Source organism: Micrasema longulum, unplaced genomic scaffold (genome assembly GCF_059751315.1).
Source record: "Micrasema longulum isolate JH-2025_06_02 unplaced genomic scaffold, ASM5975131v1 h1tg000086l, whole genome shotgun sequence".
In the NCBI taxonomy this organism is placed as follows: Eukaryota; Metazoa; Arthropoda; class Insecta; order Trichoptera; family Brachycentridae; genus Micrasema; species Micrasema longulum.
The window spans coordinates 427755-443394 of NW_028277292.1; the positions used below are offsets into that span (position 1 = coordinate 427755).

Consider the following 15640-nt stretch of genomic DNA (forward strand, 5'->3'; position numbering starts at 1 on the left):
GAAAGTCAACATTTATCTACAATTTCATCTACAGAGTAAAATTAAGTTTTATGTATGAAAAGCAGAATATACATACAATTGTTTTTTCTTAACATGTTCATTGTTCAATGAGGAATACCAGCCCAACCCGGAATTAAATTTTTAAAATGTTTTCGTGTACACGTGAATATTTGGAGTAGGATGAAATATCTCAAAAACGCACGCAAAAATAATAAAAAATGTTAAAAATAGTATTCATTTTAAAATCGTAAATAATGACGTCACTCCTTATATCTCAAGGCGTAGGCCTTGTTATATCTACGTGTAGTATTTCCAGTTTCCGCTTTAAAGCCCCCGCACCTTGTAAGGGACGTTTTGACCATAGAATAAAAATAGTATAATTTGTGATTGAAAAGTTTTGACCTTTCAAAAGCGTTGCCAGATCTACCTATTACGCTCAACTAAATGAAGTAATCAAAGCAATATTCCATAGATTCTTGTCAGTTTTGTTATTGGCTGGAGAAATACAACTTACCGCGGTCAGTGAAAGTAAGAACGCCAACCGTTTCATGACGTCACTACTGAAAAGTGACACACTGATTACAGTCATTTGGCGCGGTATTTGATATATGTAACTTTGAAAAATCATATCTTTGTAAATAACGCACAATATATATATTTATATATATTTTTGCTTGGTTAAATAGTACGCTAATAGAAAATAAATAAATAAGAAAACAGTGGAATTCCTCATTATAGGTTATCGACGAAGATATTTTAAACGTTCATGCAAATACTCGTTTTTGTACACAAATTTAATATCGGTTTTTCTTTATAGGCAGTCGAAGATAACTCTGTCAACTTCCCATTGTAATGGGGCCCTGACGTTTCGCGGTCTGCCCCTGAAATACAATGTTTAGTAAACTGTCCACCAATATTTTAGATAGTATGCATCTATATCGTGACATATTTTCACTAACATAAGTTGTAGCATTCGTAAGTAAGTTATAGTTATATTTTTGCCACGCGATTGGCCGAGGGAATTGGGAGGGTAAAGTGGGTATCTATCAAATACTATATTAGGGAGTGTTACTAACACTTACACGTCGTTGGAATATAATCGTGCGTGTTATGTGAAGGTGTGACTCTGTGCGTGTTTACTGACACAAGATGTAGGGAACAGTTAAAAAAGCGAAAATATCATTAGTGAAATTAAAAAGGGAACAAGGCGTGTATTCGAACACACATTGTTAGATACATATACATTTTTTTTTATAAAAACAGCATAAGAGCTATAGAAATACACTGTCAACTTCAGACCAATCAATATGGTTAGAAATGCAAGTCTCTTCCAGGACATTTATAAAAGAAATATAATCAAGTTTCTGGTGCACAAAAATCACTGAACAAAAAAAGTCTCCAAAACAACTCGGGCGAAGCCTTCAATCTGAGAACACTGAGTGGTAGAGGGGGATCTCTTGACAGAACGAGCATCGCAGGAACACGGTACAACAAAAACTCACGATGTAGTGTCTAGTTGGGTGAAAGATGTCCGTAAGAAATCCCGCCAAGTTTTAGCCGCGTGCTTCCGCTTTGAACTCGCGGAAGGAATAACACCTACCGAATGGTTTTTGTAAATCAAAACGGTTTACGGCAAAGGTGTTATGAACAGAACGAGTGTGGTAAAGTGGTAAAGGGAGTTTTCGTAAAATTCTAAATCACAATTTCGGGAAAAAATCATTGCTTCAGTGTTTTGGGACCGAAAAGGAATCATTTTGGTAGAATTTCTGCCTCATGGGGAGAACACGAATTCACGACAATATTGTGAGATCCTAAAAAAAACCACAAAGAGCATTTAAAACAAACTGAGGGAAAGATGTGTGCTTATTGCGTGACAACGCCCGTCCTCACACAGCATTAGCAACCAAGGCGCTCTATTCCCCTGACTTAGCGCCTTCAGATAATCATATTTTTACCTCCCTGAAGGCACACACGCGTAGAATTAAATTTTTCAATCGACGAATAGGTGCAGATAAAGGTTCTGAAGCGGGGGAAGGAGATTGTGGAGGGGGAGTTGTTTGAGAAAAGCATCAAGAAGCTTGTGCCACGGCTCACTACATGTATCAAACGGGATGACGAATAGGTGGAAAAATAGTCAACAAGCAAGTCAACAATATCCTGTATTTTTTTTTTCAAATACACTTTTTTTTTAAATCTCAAAATCTAGTACTTTCTTTCTGAAAATGCCTTATATGCAATAAATGATTTTTAAGTTCTTTTACCAGATTCCATAGATAATTTATTATTTTAGTTAATGGTATTTACTAGAAATTACCCTCTGTGAATATTTGATTGTATTTATTAGGTAATTAAATACTTATTTTTAATTTTATTATAGATTGCTTTGGTTTTTGTTTGCCGTTGTTGCTGCGGAACTAAATATACCGAGTCAACAATGTATTCGTATGATATACTGCCGTTAAGCTCCGAAACCTTTGCAGCTGTAAATAGTGTTTTTGTATCTCTATCCATCACAACCCATTTCAAACCAATGCGCAATGTTGGAGATTGCCGTTTTGTTTTAAGACGACTCATTTCCATACTTGAAGGAGAAAAAAAGTTACATAAAAAATAAAAATTAAAAGTATGAGGAAAGGACAAGGGATTTTTACATTAGAAAGGAATAATTTAAAATTTACTTTTGATAAATAGCAATTTAAAGATATAAGAAATATACTAATAAAAGTAATAGCAAAATAAGCATTTGAATTGTGATTTTTTTAAAATAAATAAAAATTGCTGGAAGCACTCTTTATCATTTTAACAAAATGACGTAATATCAATTAAGCGTAGTAATGTCATTTGGTCTTTTTTAATGGAAAGAAGATGTCTCGAAACTGCTTTTGAAATAACTTAAAGGATCGTGAAATAGAATCCTGAAAAACATGGAATGAGAAAAAGGAATCCGCAAACTCGACACGTGGAAAACTCTGAATGTATCGTCCTTGAAAGTTTTGAAAAATCTTGGAGGATTAAAAATGAAAGGAAGGTTAAGGATCTTGGGAACAAATTGCTAGTGTATTACAAACCCGTGCGCTGCAATGTGCGCTAATTTTAAAACAATTAAAACTATTGATTTATTTTAGCTTTTGATTAACACTAAAGGGTTGATGAGACTCGTTTCGAGTACACAATACACTGAGAATTATTAATTTAACATCTTGTAGGTAGATATTTCAACAGTAATTAAGAACGTTTTTGATATGGAAATATAGAATCTATGTTACTTTATTGATGTAGTTACCTGCTTATTTTAGGTTATTTTATTACTTTTTTGTTTATTTAGGAAAATACAACAGTTGTATAATAATATAAAAGAATAAAAATAGTACAGGCATTCCGTTAAAGTTCTTCACAAATATAATGAGAGAACATGTTACACAATAAAGATAAAAAATAATAACATACATAAGACAAGAGAAAAAAGAGCAAGAAGGGATGAGGAAATAGAGTAGAGGAGAGGAGGAGAGGGATTTTCAAAAAATATTTGACCGATTCAAAATTTTAATATAATAATAACATGAACATGTCAGGCGCCGTGACGCAGTTGGTTCGACGGCCAACTGTGAAACTGGCATCGCGGTTTCGATTCCCGCCAATTGCAAAAAAAAATCCTTTTTTTAAATTTTTTTTATTTGGTCTAGGTGTTGTGGTTAATTTTTTACTACCCCCTTCTACATTCCCTCTATCTCACCGGCTGACAAGCCTCAAAATATAGGCTTAGCGGGTTATTTCTTTTTAAAAAAATCAAAACACATAATCGAAGGAACATAAATTTATTACACACTGAAAATGTTTCATTTTAGAGTGTTTCAAAAATTACATCACATGTTATTATAATTTAATTAATTTTACTACGTATTTTTTACTGTTAATTATTATGGGTTAATACGGGCACAGCCTAAAAAGCCTTTAGATTCATCAATATGTAAACGATTATAATTTTTTAATAAATAAATATTAACAGTAGGTACAGTCTTTCATAGAATAGCTTATCCCAGTGGAGAGGACACTTAAATCTAATTTGTATAAAATGTTTTATCGGGTTTATTATTTTTTCCGAACATCAAACGATTTTAAGGAATCTGTTCATTAATAAATCACATATCGTTTGACTAACTTGCAAAACTCCATTCTCCAAAAGCAAACGTTTTACAGGAGGGAGAAAAAACAGTATAATTTGTTGAAATTATACTGTTTTTTTTCCATTCTGTTTTGGAGATTGGATTTTTGCAAGTTAGTTAAACGATATATAATTATTCTTATACTTTTCTGCATAAGGTCCGCGATGAAATGGTTGGCGTGCCTTTTTATCAACGCGAGAAATTTTTACATAAAATTTCTTCAAAGTGAAAACATGATTGACATGTTTCTAATAGATATAAAATTATATTTTTATTGCAAAAGTAGTTAAAAGAGAGACACTTTCTATACCTGTTGATTTAGGTATAACCTTAACTTTTGGTTGAGCCGATAATTAGTTCGGACTCTATTTCAGCAAGGAATCCGTATGCAGGTAATTGCTAGCTAATTTTCTTATTATGGAATTGCTACTGCTGGCGCACTGTTGGGTTTCCGACGCCCCGCCGCCGCTGGACCACAATCTATGAACTTCTGCTATCCGCTTCGCCATTGCTGGTGTTTGAAAATTATGTTCGCTTAGCACCACGAATATCATATCTCTATTGGCATTTGCCGCCCTAGTAAAAATATTTTTTTAATCTATTTTGTGGAAATTTTCGTACGCAACCCGCTATACCTTTATAATTCGGGTATACTGTTCCGCGTCTCTGGTAAATTCGTGACAACCACATCGCATTGAGACTACATCCCTGCTGATAGTGAGCTGGTCCAGACAGGATACGAGACTGAATGAGCATAAACTAACACTGAAGCACAATTTAAGTTTACTGTTCATTACATTGCCCTTTGACATTAATCTGGTCAAATTTTCGGCCTTTTTATCTGCTGCTAACATTGTCAATTTGGAAAATTACTGTTATTTTACCGAAGGCTATTAGATTTTCCGCTACACAGCGAGGCTATTTACACGCTTCACCAATTTCAAAAGGTAATATTTTTATTTTTCGTTGATTTTTTTTTCTTTCCTTAAATTATTTTTTATTTTGCTTTTATATTTTTATAGCTTTTGAAAATATTTATTTATATTTTCGTTGAAGTTCAAGTATTGAAAATGTTGACAACATCAAAACCGTGTACTTTTATTATTTTAACTGTATTCAATAAATTACTGAAATTGAACATGTTAAATACTTAGGACTAGCAATAGACAGACAATTGTCATGGACAATTTATATCAACAATTTAATTACCAAAGTGGCGACACTATCGAGTCTTTTTTTAAAAATCAAAAACTTTGTTCCAAAAACGGAAAAAAAATCTAATGTATGAAGCCTATGTACAAACTAAAATATGTTATACGCAACTACTATTGGGAACAGGATATCAAAATGACATAAACGGACTACAAAGACAACAAAATAAAATATTAAAGTTAGTATATGACCTTCCCTATCTAACTGCAACTAGAGAACTTTTTAAACAAAAAAAAACTAAGCAATTAAATATAACTCAACTCTTTCAACTTGAATCATTAAAATTTATCCATAAATTAGCCACTAATGTAATTGTAGACTAAGAACTAAAACTTGTAAAAAAATGTAGTCAACATGGACATTATACGAGAATATCAGACAAATACCATATGTAACTTTCTAAAACAAGACAAGGACAATCAAGACTAATGAACCAGGGACTGAAATAATAAAATAAGCTACCAGACAAAACAAAACAAAAGACTCAAAAAACTTTTCAAAAGATGTAAAAAATATTATTTTGAACAACAGAGAATGAATGAAAAATGTTTATATATTTTTTTAAAAATGAATGTAATAATCCGTAAGGGTTTATTAATAAATTTTCAAATTAAAAAAAATATATATATTACTCACTTAATCCAGCTAACGACAGGTTACTATTACAACTTACTATTTTTTTTATATTAGATTAAATCTAACTTAGAGAAACAATTGTACAGATAGTTTTTCATTTACTTAAATTTTCAAGTGTGATAGAAATATTTCTACTCGTGCTGGGAAAACAAAATAAAATTAACATTTGCAAAATAATGTCTACGAGATATTTTATTTAGATGGCAAAACAACGCCAAGTATTGAAAATTGCATTTATTGAACGAGGGAAATCAGACAAAGCTGAATATTTATATTTTGTATCTACCTACTTCACTCAAATTCCTGAATCGACAAATGAATTCTTTTTATTCCTTTGATATCATTTTTACCGACTATTCAAGCACCAGCATACCAGCGTTACCAGCATAGAAATCATTACTAGTATAAATATTTTTCATCTCCGCTTCTTTATCCATATTTTCTTTTTACATATCTATGCATACCCGTCCTATTCCGTTACAATATTGAAAATATCATGGTTTCAGTTACACTAGTATTCATTTTAAGATTCGTATTAAATAACAGACGTAAATCTGTTATTGATTCTGCTTATATGCAACGTTTTTAACGTAGGTATATCATAAAATAAATATATTATATAAAATAAAAACAACAAAATTCAGAGTTTTTTAAGTGACTGCTTGAAGGGAGTATAAGGTGTTGTTATTTCATCACCAAGTTCGGAAATAAACGCAGCAGCCATTAATACGTATTGGCCAGTGTGTAGAGGCGCTTTAACGTGGAAATTTAAATTACCGGCCGGTGTAAAGCTGTGTGTAAAGTGGCCGCATAAACCAGTCAACCACAGATCATAAACCCTGTAAATGCCTAGACTTCCATATTTCTTTCTCGAAAATTTTCTTAATCTCTGTTGTAATGCATTCATCTTAATGTTATGTTGCCTTTTATTAACAAATTACAACAGGGATGGAGACAACCTTTAAGAAGGGCATATGAAAGTCTAGGCATTTACAGAGCTTATGACCTGTCATTGGTTGGTTTAAGTGGCCATTTTACACACTGTGTAACATTCACCATTTTGTCTGTGTTTAAACATCCACGTTTCTTCAATTCTTCCATTTGTTGATTTTAGTGAATTTGCATTGTGTAAAGTGGCCACTTGAATTAGCAAATGACAGGTCATAATCTATGTAAATGCCTAGATTTCCATATTCCCTTCTTTTAGGTATTATCCATCCTTGTAAAGATATAATTTATCTTTCATTTTATCTACAAAGCAAAATTAGGTTTTCTGTATGAAAGGTTCAAAAGGTCGATAAAAGTGCGATATTTCGTTTTGTTGCTTGTATGAAAACAAATAGAGTTCGGCATCTTGTCTAAATTTGTTGCAACGGAGAGGGAAGGTGGCGTGTATAAATCTTAATGACTCCCGAGGGGGTGAAATCCAGTCTTGTCTACAAACATTTTGACAAACTCAAATATTGTTGCGTTTTATTGATTAGTTGTTATAAAAATGCTCAATAAGAACAAAGTAAGGACTAAATATACAGCGCCCTACGTGATTTCCGCAAAGATGGCGCTGTAGAAATTATCCGAAAGGAAAAAAAAAATTAGAAAACGTAATACTTACATACATGCAACTGTTTGGAGCATTAAATATAGGTACACTGTACATATTGTAGAGGTACATATATAGTAAAATTGTAAATTTGCATTTATTTTAAATCTTAAACTGTAGATAGTAGTATCTTACGTACAAACCACTTACGTTTTTTTTATTAAAAACATTTACATTAAAGTACTGGATAATTATTATTACCGTATATAAAATGGTAATAAAATCAATATTTTTATAAATATTTTTTATTTAGAAAACGTAGTTGCTCAAAATAAAAACGTAGGTATTAAAATAAAAAAAACGGCCAATCAGATTTTTATGAAACGACTAAAAAAATCAAAACGACAAAAAATTTAAAATTAAAATAAAAATCGTTTACGTTTTAAATGTAGGTGAATAATACTTATAATATCGAATGCCAGCTATATACATACATGTACAGATACATACACACATTTACATGCATTACATACAGTAGGTACATATTCATATATAATATAAACCTTACAATATGTACATTCAGCAACTATTCCAAATATTAATTTCCTATAAACATCCCAAATAACGCAGTTGAAAGCAAAGTGAAAGTACATCTAAAAAGCTTTTATTATCCTCTATGAAAGCAAAAGTTGACGTCACAGTAAATTATTATCAATGTTTTACTATCGTTTTCATTTTGCACGTAACTAACTGGTGTATATTTAATACCGATCGACTATTCGTTCGTGCGAATTACATGCTTTTCAATAAATATAAATATATATATAAATATATTTTATAAACACATATTATATTTTTACACTTATTTATTTATAAATTTGTTTAACAAAAAAAAATGTGACTGGTACTCGTGCCGAGGACACTAAATAATATACTTTTTTTTTTTTTTACATGTGAGAACGTACAAAGAACACTTTGTTTACAGTGAGAAATTACAAAATTAAATTATAAACCACTTTAACTTTAGAGTTGTATGTCAAACGGTTTCGGTTTCATGGTTGATATTAAATATTTATTTAAAAGGGTGTTTTTACACTAGAATATTTCATAGTCCCTGGACTGGTACCTGAAACGTAAACTGATCATCTTACTTCTTACTATGTAAGAAAAATGATAAAGATACACTGCGATTGGTGCACCGATGCATTGCCTTATGCACTATTGGGTGCCGAAAGGGAATGATGATGATGATGATGGTTTCGAGGTTACTTCCTCATCATCAGGACTTGAACTGAGTTGAACTAGATGATGAAGGAACCTCGAAACCGGTCGACGTATAACTCTAAAGTTAAAGTGGTTTATACTAATTTATAAATAAATAAGTGCAAATGTCATACTACGAAGTTTTTTTTTTAATATTAAAAATATTTTAATAAGGCTAAAATTGAGCTATATTAAATATCTTTTTTTTTACGAGGTGCAAAAAAGTTTTTTCCTTTCTATATAAATAACTCACTGAGTAAAAACAGAGTTCGATTAATTGGACTTGATTTAAAAAAAAATTACTTGTGTCAACAAACCTACTGAAATATAAAATCATCTTTTGTATTCATTGCACAAAAAGTATCATAAAAACGTGTGACTAAATGAAATAAGGAACTAGCATAAGTGCCTTTATTTTGGGGCATAAAGAAAATACCCGTCGTACAAAATACCTGCAGGGCACTTTATGCCTTATATCATATTATAAAACGGTTGAAATACTCTGAATGCCAGGCATTTTGACCAAGCCAAGGCATTCCAGCGAGCGTTGAGTTGTCGGAGGGGTGGCAGGGGGGGCAGGGGGAGAGTACGATATCGAAAGCAAATTTGGGAGGAACTGTCAACCACTTTTAAAAATTAAAATATAAAATCACCAATTAAATCAAATCTAAAAAAAATCCCGCTTAATCGCTCCCCCGCTTAGTACCTACAAAAACATAGAAAATATTTTTAATAAAAACATTTAAAAGATTCCAGCGTCTCAAAAACTTTTATTGGCTGGTTAAAGTGATTATTAAATACTTCGCAACATTTACACTGACGAAATAGGAATCAAGAGTTGTGGCAGAGCGGGGTCTGAACCTCGGCCCTCCTTTTAAGAGACCACGACAATATTACGGAATCACAAAATTTATTTAAAAAGTTAGTGGAAAGTTGAGAAGATCGACGGGATAACAAGTTCACCTTTCACCAACAGCTGATGTACTGGGGACTTCAGCTGCGCATACAATAAAAGTGCCCACCCCTTTCCCGTATTTTTTTTATAAGGACTTGTGTCTTATTTAATCTTTGAATATTCGCTATCATTTTTAAAAATCTAACTAAGCGAATATTTATTATTTCTTTACAGTCAAACAACGAAAATAACAAAATCATTAAAAATTTAAAAGCTATTATTGTACACCTCACGCAGTATTGTTAATGTGTGATTAATCAAATACACATAGTCAGTACAATCACGTTATTATAGATTCCTAGCACGATAGTGAAGAAATAGATTCCAACGCACATAAGTATATCAGATATTTTATTTTATTTTATTTGGGAAATCAACAGTTCTACATACATATTTTTAGTAAACAAACAGATTTAGTGTATAAACTCAGAACTAATAACAGATTTCCACATAGTATACACGGTTAGTAAAGAAAATATATTACATATCAAATAAATACATACAATTTATACATATAAAAATGATATTTTCATGAACTCAATAATCAAAGATTTTTTAATATTTATTTTAAGAACATTAAGTTACTGTAAATTGGGCGGGATATGGACAAAAATGCTTGAAGAGAGGATAATGAGGGGAGGGGAGATGTACATATTTATTATTAAAATGTCTACTAAGTTACATAATCCATTTTTACTGTGAATTTTAAATCTGACAGTGATGTTTGTGTAATCTATATTTTTAAATTTCGTATTGTACATTGAAAAAGTCCTACGAAAAAAAGCATTTTTAATCTACGATGTTTTACTTATTGGTACATGAAACAGGTGGTACCGTCGAAGACAATAGACAAGACAATACTGGCAAAGTCCTAACACAGATCTTTAGATCACCCAATCGAATTCACTCGAGACTCCTTTTCAACATAACATTGATCTTTCACGAAACCCTAGATGTTCTCATACCGACAGTAGATACAATCCTGTGCAAAGACTCGCAGGCCCTATGGTCCAGCAGAAGTGCGAAATTGTGGGAATGAGAAGACGATTCTAAAAAAAATTAAAAACCAACCTGTGCTTTAAATCGTTTGAATAAATTTTAGCATATTATTATAAAGTTAATTGTTTTATTGGAAAAAAAACTCAAATTAAAGTCAACCCCGTGGTGCAGTGGTTAGCGCATTTGCCTACCATGCAAGTAGTCTCGGGTTCGAGTCCCGTCATGGTTGACATGAAATACTTTTTTAAAAAGGTGTTTTTACACTATTTTATTTCACAGTTCTTGTACTGGCACCTGAAGCGTAAGACTGATCATCTTACCCTTACTTAACCAAAAATGATCCAGATAAGCTGCGATTGGTGTACATATGCAGTGCCGTATTCACTATTAGGTGCGGAAAGGGGAATGGTGATGAATTTGAACATTTAAGTAGTATATGCATTACGAAAATTGCGCCGTGTTATTTAATTCATACATAAGAAAGAGTATTTATAGAAAAGAGCAATAAACAAAACTTATTAAAATATTGTTTTAAATCTAGGTAATCTAATTATGAGCTAAAAATTTCAATCGACTTATATTGAATAAAGAAAGCGCTGATTAGTTTTATCCACTAAACGCCACGTGTAAAGTGGTGTGTGCTTCATCCCCTCCCGTATAAAGTTATTATACACGCGGTCGATACTAAGCCGCATGCCCTCTTTCCATCGTGCGAATCTACGTTTAGTTCGGCATCAAACTCCAGTAGTCCCTTCCTAACACTTCCATCGAGTCTTGAGCGGTACATATCAACTTAGCAAACTAACCAAATAAAAATAACGTAGCAGCTAGAAAACTTGTTTCTACAAGACTTTGATTGAATGAACATGAGATATTAAATTCTGATGCATCAAGAGTTACTCTGCGGACTTCGTAACACGATTTTAATTTTTAAAACTTATAACATCATTTACGATTTGAAAACCTTTGATTTCATAGAAAAAATAATGAGGTACGTGGAAAACAGTTTTTGAAAATATGTAACATGGTACTTTGTTTATCAATTAATTTAATTTAGTATTGACAAAATCACGATTTTTCAGGCTATACCACTTTAATTTAACGCAAAGGAGCTTTTTAATGCTGTCAAATATATCTTCTTGAGAAATGTTAGAGGCATAAACACCTGTTTGTCGCTGCTTTTCTGTATAAATTTTACAAATTAATTTAAATGTAGAATTTTATTTATTTTAACAGGCGTATTAAAAAGAAGTTTTGAATAAATTATACAACTCGACGAAACGGAGAATCATCTAATTCAGTATGAATGCAAATGATTGCTGGTATCGTTTTTATTTTATTTTTTAAACATAGTTGTTTAATTTCTCAATTTCATTTCAAAATAAACACCTTAAGGGTGTGTTTATTTGTTCAATAATTAGGAATTCGTATTTCATCAAATTGTTCTTGAAAATAAATTTTAGTAAAATTTTGGCACTATTCCCAAAGATTGCAAGACAAACGTAACAGTACCTAAAGGGCCAAAAAAGCGATTTTAAAAACTATAGAGGTATCTCGTTACTAAGTTCGATGCTGAAACTACTTACAATTATTTTTAGAACAAAACTTGAGCAAAACTTTGCAAACAAGAAAAGAGCATCAAGTATTTGAGAAACCGTTCCACCACCGATGCCATTTTCATAATTAGACAAATTCAATAAAAATCAATTGAATACAAAAAACCGTGTAGGTACGTATGCTTTGTCAACCTGACAAAAGCGTTTGATAAGGTATAGCTGAATAATGTCATTTAAATATAACAGGGAGAGGAATATCTGGAACAGGAATCAGAGAACGGAATATATGTATTTATTTATTTTAATATATATATCTACGACAGTAACACTGGCAGCAAAACCAAAATGAAAGCCGACGGAAAAATGTCTAAAAAAATCAGTCAGTGGCATAAGATAGAGTGACAGTCTGAGCCCTTTTCTGTTCAATTTACTTATGGACAAGATCATAAAGAAAGTGGCAAAGCCGGAACTAGGTTACAAAATATGAGACAAAGTCGTAACATAACATGCTACCGCAGACGATGCCACCATAGTGGCAGAATTAGAAGTTGATTTACAACGCATGTTACCCAAGCATTATCTAGCATCATAGTCAGTAAAACAAAAAGCTTAACAATATCTAAGCACCCTAGAGGTACAAACTGAAGATAGATGATAAGACAGTGGAACAGGTCATGTCTTTTTAATATTTAGGTGTTAAAATCTCAATCCACAGCGACCTAAGTAAAGGAACAAACGAATAGATCCTCGGCTATATCTAGATGCTTGAAAAATATAGTATGGCACAATAAACACATGCGAATTGAGCAAGGTCCGAATACATAAAACGTAAGTCAGACATTGGTCATGACGTATGCAGCAGAGCCGAGAGCAGATACGGTGAGAACAAAAATCTGCCCATAACGTCAGAAATTAAAGTACTAGGGGAAAACCCTAAGAGACAGAGTCCGGAATTAAGATATTAGACGGACTTGCGATTCACATGACACAGTACGGTGGAGCAGAACAAGGAGAAGATTCTGGAGAGATCACGTAGATAGAATGGACAGCTCCAGAATCCCTCATACCATGGCCCATAAAATCCTAGATGATATGCCACCATTGCCTGGCTGGAAGATCACCAAAGAGATGGAAGGACAGCTGGAACTCAGCATTTCAGGTATCACACTCTCGATAGGTTAAAACAATTGAGTTTAGTGGAACACGGTCTGTTTTTTCGTGGGAGAAAGTTTAATCCTTCCAAAAACGAAACATTTCTAGAGTTTTTATGAAAATGAAACAAAAAACGGCAAATGAAAGGATTTTAAAAATTCACATGAGCTGCAATTAATCTGGACGATCTTTTTTTACCCTTTTCCTCCCAGTTGAACCTTTTGCAGGTAACGGTCTCTTTGGAGAAAGACGTATAAAATTCAAATTAAATAAGGACTGAACTTTGCAAAACAAAAACGTTACTCGAAGTAATGATTACAAAGTTAGAATGAAAAAAAAAACCATTTATATTTACATATCGTGACAACAGAACTTTCTTGTAATCTTCACAAATAGTTCGTATAATTTATATTATTGAAGAAATATAGAAACGATAAAAATCCCCAATATTCAACAATTTGTTTAACCAATTCAGTGATTTTTTGTTTTTGCACCACAACAGGCCAGGAGGCCCAATCACAGTGACCCAGAACACCCAGGCTTGAGAAAAATCACCTTTAATTTTTGAGTTCTCGCCGGGAATCGAACCCGGAACCTTCCGTGTGTGAGTCAAGCGTCTTGACCACTACACCACGGAGGCTGCCACAGTGTTAATAGAAAATTGAATTGAATTAAAAAATAAAAAAACAAAATTAGATGGATCCAGACTTTAATACTTGAACGAACACTTTTTCCCATTGAAAAATGATGTTTTGGTAATTTTGCCCTCGAGTTTGGTTTGAATATGTACGTTGGTATTTGTCACAATCAATATAAAATTGGCACATTGAACGTCTTCACTGTCCGTTTTCATGCCGAAGCAAGATGTCTGCTTATTTATTTATTATATTACTCCACCCAATGCATGAGACTTGGGGCATTGATTTTTTTGCCTCGAGGAGAGTTTATGTCTGTTTTCCAATACTAGAGCTAAATCACGTTCGTTACCCATCCCACTTTGAGTTAGTTCATACATTCTACGCTGTCCTTTCCAGTACTTTTACATTCATCGAATGAGTTGGAAAACTGACTAACGTACCAACCTACCTAACCACTATTAGGGGTGAAATTTTTTTATTTAGTGATACAATTGACTTGACCCGTTTTACATTGGAATAAAATTTCTTGTGTAAGCAATTTTGTTGAAATGAAGATAGCTTAATTAACAACTGTCTTGCGTGTTTTTTTTTATTTTGAGATGAAACTACATACGCGGCCCCGTGTATGAGAGTTTGAGGTTTATTATATACTAGCGGACCCGACAGACGTTGTTCTGCCCAAACATTGGCTTGCCTGCTATTACCTTGGAAAAACACTTTCTATTAATAAGCAGATACCTAGGTAAGTACCTTGAATTCTGAAACATGAAATATTTTTTTTTTTTTAAAAGAATTATTTTTGCAAATGTCAAAGTTTGCTCTTCTTACCAACAGGGGTGCACTTTATGTAGGAATACGATGTCCAAAAATGTTATTTGAGTATTACTAAAAATCCAGTAAAAAGAAATAAATGGGAAGAAATTATAAGGAATGTAAGGAAAGAATCCAATTGAGATCCATAAAAAGCGAATGTTGATTGTAAACATTCAAAAACAAACTTTTTTAAACACAAAAAAACAACATCGTTCCATTTTTTTATATGCATTCTTGTCGAATGCAAACTTGGTAGGTAGATGAAAAAAAGATTAACGATTCAAATTTTTTTTTTACAGATTCTACGTTTCGCTGAAAACCGCATGTAAATCGGTTAAATCGTTTGGGAGGAGTTCAGTGACATAACACGTATAGAAAACTAATATATATGGAGATATTCAAGTTTTTAATTTCTATTACCGAAGTATTAGTCGAAGTAATTTGATGTGGTCTCTAATTCCAAAGCCTGCTTGTTCTACAGGTTGATAAGAATCAAGTTTTTGTGTCAATGGGTTAGTTAGAATTTTTGTTGATAATTTATTAAGGTGTGACAGAAAACTGATTGGTCTATAATTTTCGGGATTATCACTGTCGCCTTTTTCAAACAATAATTTAATTTCTGCATTTTGCCAATCGTCAGGTATTTTTTTATCTTCTATACATTTATCAAGTAATATTTTTATGACTTCTGTTATGACACCTAATTTTAACAT

The 15640-nt window shown here is 32.4% G+C and overlaps 1 protein-coding gene across 3 annotated transcripts in view; it reads right to left on the reverse strand.

The window, feature by feature from the left end:
• Positions 1–15640, reverse strand: part of LOC148284824 (Krueppel-like factor 7) — a 325790-nt gene that overhangs the window by 7168 nt on the left and 302982 nt on the right. The gene's annotated exons all lie outside the window — the stretch shown is intronic.